The following is a 6,000-nucleotide window of genomic DNA, read 5'->3' as shown; positions in this document are numbered from 1 at the left end:
ATTAGGGCTGGGCAGAGACCAACGACCGGCAATTCCTTTTAAAAAACCTGGCAGAAATTTTTCTCCCTCGTTGGGCTGGTCTACAAAGACCAATGTGCCGAGAGCTAGTATTTTTTTTAAAACCTGGTATTTTAATTTGGTAATGTACGCTTAGGCCTTCCAAGTTAAGTAGCAAATTTGAATTAAGGGGCCTTCAATAAATGAAAGTCCTCTTTTTTGAATTTGTACTTGATCTTGAGGCCCAAGTTTGTTTGAATGCTTTTAACAATAGTAATTAATAATGCCAATTAATTAAGTTACTTTAGAGACAATCTTTAATAGAAAAATAATGGTCCCTTTAGGATGGCCCTTTAAAATAAAACGAGGTGTGCCGCGCCAAACAAAATTCACAAATTGCGTGGCCCTCTTTAATTACCTCTATTAAAATATTTTAGAACTCGGGACGTGCCATTTAGCAAATTTTCATGGCCTCCTGCAAAGTTAATAACACGTTAGTCACTTTAGGCGCGTTCTTTAATAGTTTTACCTTCCTAAATTCGGGTGTGCATTTCATGTGACCCAAATCCAAATCCCAAAACGTTGAATAAAATGTGTCGAGGATCCGGGTGCATTTCACGTGACGTGATCCAAAAACATATTTTAAACGACGTTCAATTTCCTAAAAATTTAACTAAAACCGGTAAATAATTCTAAAATTGCACTATAGGATGACATGTATAAAAATCAGATTTCAGCCATTTATAATAATTTAAGCGACCGTGCTAGAACCACGGGATCCGGGGGTGCCTAACACCTTCCCTCGGGTCAACAGAATTCCTTATTCAGAATTTCTGGTTCGCAGACTCCAATTGGGAAGTCGAAATTTCCTCGATTTGGGATTCAAAATAAACCGGTGACTTGGGACACCAAAAGCCAACCCTATCCCAAGTGGCGACTCTAGAAATAAATAATCCCATTTCGAATAATGTCACTTTAAATGGAAAAACTCCCTTATACATTATCCTTCGGGGTAGGTGTGTAAAAAAGGAGGTGTGACAACATGCGTACAAAAAAATATCATACCAACTTACCGGAATCTTCAAAATACCGATCTGAGGTCGTTTAACATGAATGTTGACAGTGGTCAACTCTAGCTCATTTTAAGTCAAAAATCACATTTTCTTCACAATTTTAGGTAAAAGCTTTCCGGAAAACGACACGGACCACACACTCAAATCAATAAACATAAATGAAGCTATGGAAGGTCTCGAAATACTGAAATTAAGGCTAGTATGCAAAATGGCCTATCTGATCGTCACAATGACATAGGAGAAAAGCGTTCATATATAACGACATATAACAATACACAACGAATTTAACTTATATGTGTAAAACAGATCGCTTAAAATGTTTTAGCAAGTGATATACTTAATTTTTCATTAATAAATAGACGGTTACTTTCTAGTTACAAGAGGTTTACTTTCAAATTATTAATTCCATTTACTATGGACGTAGTGTTTTCAAAGGACGTTTGAGGGGCGCGTGCGGTCGTCAACTACGGCGAGGCGGTAGTACAAGTGGATAGTCTAACTTGCTTACTGGAAAATGGAAATGCTTAGATGCAGGCGTGGTGGACGTGTAGTAGCTACAGACTCAGACGAACTCAGTAATTTTTGCTTAAATCCTGTATTTGTATTAGAAAGTTTATTAAATAAATAAAAATATTTAATTGCGAACCCAATGACTAAACCGAGTTAGGAATCGGTGATAAGATCAGAACTCATACTCTTTCGAATCCTGGTTCCGCCCCTGCCTAGATGGTAGGAGATATATTATGTCAGTGCTTTCAGCAGGACGGATATGATTTCAGATCATTATCCAATGATTATAAAAGATATGCTTAGTTTATCAGCATTATCATTATCATAGAATTTGCAGCATATGACCAAGCAGTGCTACCATCATCTTATAATTTTGAAGCATATGGCTCCTGTCTGTTGGAAAGCTCAGTGTATATGGACTATAATAATTAATTAACCACAGATTGAACATATATATATAGTAATGGATGCACATTATTTTCTATTGTTGGTGACAGGAGATCGAGGCAGAAGCTGTGACAGGAATTCGGCTGAATTCAATAGTTTTTTTTGAACAGTATATTTGTATGAAGTAACTCGTTAAGTATGTATACATATTAAATTTAGACTCATTAGCACTCAAAACTATTTGTTTTAAATTCCAGAACCTATAAAATTGAAATCATGGCTCTGCCTCTAATTGGCTATTGTACTTAACGAACTTGATGACCTTCAGAAAATTAGGAAATGCATGCAAATCTAGAACTAAATTTTTTTAAAGAAGCATGAAGATTCGCAAAACAGTAAGATGGGCACATAAATAATAGAATAAAGGCATCATATATATTATAAGTAGTTTGTAGTGCTGGTGGAAAGGTTGCCCAAGAGTAGATAATTAATTATGCGTATACTATTAAATAAAGGTTAATTTCTGAACGTGATTTTCATTTCAAAGAATTGGCAAATTTGATTGTAGTTCGATCGTTTTTAGATAGTTTAGGTACCATTATGAAAAAATGTTTCAATCTTTACTGTATTTTGGAGATCAAACCCAAGTCTGTATGATTTGATTCCTCTTTTTCTACTGAGTGCTCGAGGGGATAGAAAGAGATTTGTGCCGAATATAAATTTACTACGTTTTCCACATTACTTTAAAAATAAGTGGATCGAGTATTTGTTTGTGCAAGCTATTCAACTAAAAAAGAAGGAAATTTTGAAATATTTAATTGCTTTTCTGTGGATTATAAGCCAATAAACCTGTACTAAGCAGCTCTTGTGATTGTTTTTTTTTTTTTTTGGTCTCTTTTTTAATTTTAGAGACAGAATATATCCACCAGCGTAAAGCTGACGATAAGTTCATTAATAATTGTAGAAAAGTGCTGTTAGTCCTTATCATCTTCCTTTAAACCGTCCTCTTGCATTATTATTCTTTTCTTTATGCTTGTTCATGTTTAATTCACGGGATAAGAAAATAAGCACGAAAAGCTTAAAGATTTAAAATATATACATCGACATTGTAAAGAACAATTTTATTGTCAGTGCAATTAGTCGGTTCTCACACTATTTTTGGCGTAATCATATCAGGCGATATTTAAGAGTTACCAATTATTATAGCAGACATATACACTATACTTTAAGCTAAAAACAGGAGACAGTAATATGTCCAAATAGGTGTTTAGGCTGTCCTTTTTCGTCTTTTTCCCCCATAAAAATGTACATTCAAGTTGTCTATACAAATCAAGATTCTTGGCATTTCTACAGATAAATATAAATAGTACTATGGATTTAACTATTGTCCCCAGAGGTAATGTGAACCTTCCAACGTAGTTATAGTATTGTCTTGGGAGAATCAAGATTTAAACTCTTATGAGTTTTAAATTCTAGGATAGCGATGTAAAGTGTTAGTAATTGGATTCTGAATTTAATTTTTGTACATATATTTGATGAACTTTTTAGTAAAAATACAAGGTTTGGACTTTGGAGTAAAGCTAGCTAGCGAATTCGGCCGAACCGGTAGTTAGCCTTCTAGCTCCGCCCCTACTTGGGAGGATAACAATAACATAGGCTTGAGCTGCAAAAGTACATATGATGCTCCATTAATTCTGCTTTGTTGATATGACCAACTTGGAATCCAATCCAATAATGTTGTTTCATTTGAAGAGTATATATATGCGCAGAGGAACAATCTCCTTTTTCAGAAAAGGAGTCATCGCTTTGAGAAGAAGGGACTGTGTAACTTTTTAAAGTTGATGATTGTTGTTCTGAATTACCAGTGTTACTGCCAAAGGATTCTGTCAAATGAAACCAATAATCGGTTAGAGAATAAGTTAATTGTGTATAAAAGAACTTTTATGCTAAAAGATAGTTACATTCATAAATAAGTGGAACTAGCTTAGATATATGACCATCGCAATCTGCAGCTTTTCCCACTCCTCCTCAGCCCTGTATTAAAGCATATTCTAAACACAGTTATTTGATGCTTTTTTCGACTTAGAGCGGCTTCAATTGAACCCAATTGCTTTTCGCTCAAACTATATTATATATACAAAGTAAACCAAAAATGTATACGTATAATAAGATCCCCACTTATTCTGAACCGACTGCCTCTGATCTGACATGAGTTTCTACTTTGTTTCGGTACTATGAAGTTTAACATTTCTACATATCTAATTATACCTGAAGCTTTTGCTATATCATCCCAACGACCTTCTCCTAAAATGGATACAATCATAGCCATTCTTTCATCTTCCTCTTGGCACTTCCTCGTGTTGCTTGGAAGCCATTTATGGTTGCCACAACCTAACAAAAAGTTACCCTCCTTATATAGGGACGCCGACGTGGCAAATTGTATATGGATAAAAAGAGAAAAGAGTATCTAAGTAAACATCAGTTTATAATGGAATCTGTGGTCAGCTTAGATGCATTCATCTTCTCAATTAAGGCGTCATCAATAAACGATGGAGTTGTATCTCCTTTTTAGTTTTGCTACAGTACACTAAGGTTGTCTGCTACACAAGCTCTTTTGCACTATTCTGTTTGCATAAAGATTTTGTCTCATTCATAACAATAATATAAACTATAACTACTTTAATTAGGCATGTGCTTACATAGAAAAATCAAGATAACCATGAGGTTTTGGTGCAGAGCAAAATCCAATATATGCATCTCTTGTGGGGAAGACTAAATCCTATAATGCTTCACAGCTTTGTTTGAATTGAGACACTAAGACAAGTTGAATATTACCACTACTGTGAAAACTGCTCACTTTGTAAGACATGTAAAGAAGACCTAAGTTGCGCGAACTTTTCGATTTTGGTGTTGTCCCGGTCCCGATACGAGACGGGGACAGGAGCGGGAGTGGGAAACGTCCTGGATATGGTCAACTGACTTCGGACACTTTGACCGGAGTCCATCGACAAATTTGGGAGAAAATGGAGATTTTAATTTCTCAAAATCAAAATAAAACAGATTTAGGAGAATGAAAGAATAATGTCCATCTTGGCGAATGAAAGATTGAATTCTACAATATTCATGTAAGTTTTTCACATAATATCTCTCAAAATTTACAATATTTTTATAGCTCTATTTTTTATTAGCCGAATCCCCGCACCCGTATCCATATCCGGATCCGCATCCCCGAATCTTAAAATTTAAATTTTGCCGAATTCGATACCCGGATCCGTCCTCGTATTGAATACCTACACCCGAGTCCGAGCAACTTAGAAGAACCCCAGCTTTTAAGAAAGATGGAAGGCTTAGATCACCTTAGTCTAAAATGTTATTACTCTCTGCTAAAAACGCTTTTAAATTCTTTTATTCTTTTAACTATAGTGTCACGATCAACTTCCATGCACCTTGACCATTCGATCGGACATCTGCTATCTCCAACCAGCACATGTTTCGGCTTTCTATCGAAGTACTAGAATTTGAATCTTATCTTCTATGATTTTCATCCACTTCATTGACCGCTAGGCCACACCACCAACGATCAATTCTGTTTATATTTTCTCCTTGGTGTTGTAACACTCCTCAAATTTATAAAAGTTTCAAGACACGCTAAATATAGAATTTAATTTTTTTTCTTAAATTATACTCCTATTACGGATTTAAACCCTTGTGATTGACTTTTGAGTTACTTCTCTATTTATAAATAATTAAATATATAATTAGGAGAATATTAAAAATTTTATTATTATTAATTATTAAAATTGGGTATCATTAATTATTAGTTAAGTAAAACAAACAAAAAAAAAAAGGAGGGACAAGCCTAAGCCCATAAAGGGCTGTTGGAAAAAAGAAGACTTAAAGCCTTAAAGCCTTGCCTTGGACGAAAACTAGGTCCAAAGAAAGCAAAGCAAAGAATAATATACGAACAAGAAACAGAAGCAGCGTTTCAGCGAAATACTCACGCAGGCAACGAAAAGTTCTAGGTTTCTTTACA

General features: G+C 34.9%; 1 long non-coding RNA gene across 1 annotated transcript in view; it reads left to right on the top strand.

Moving 5' to 3' along the window:
• LOC109233249 overlaps positions 1 to 1,910 on the top strand; it is a 6,233-nt gene extending 4,323 nt beyond the window's left edge. The window contains exon 2 of the long non-coding RNA XR_002069061.1: positions 1,495 to 1,910. This is a non-coding gene — a long non-coding RNA (uncharacterized LOC109233249). The remainder of the gene's footprint in view (positions 1 to 1,494) is intronic.

This window comes from Nicotiana attenuata, chromosome 10 (assembly GCF_001879085.1).
Source record: "Nicotiana attenuata strain UT chromosome 10, NIATTr2, whole genome shotgun sequence".
Classification (NCBI taxonomy): Eukaryota; Viridiplantae; Streptophyta; class Magnoliopsida; order Solanales; family Solanaceae; genus Nicotiana; species Nicotiana attenuata.
The sequence above is the reverse complement of the archived record's forward strand: the minus strand, read 5'-3'. Positions and strand labels throughout refer to the sequence as shown.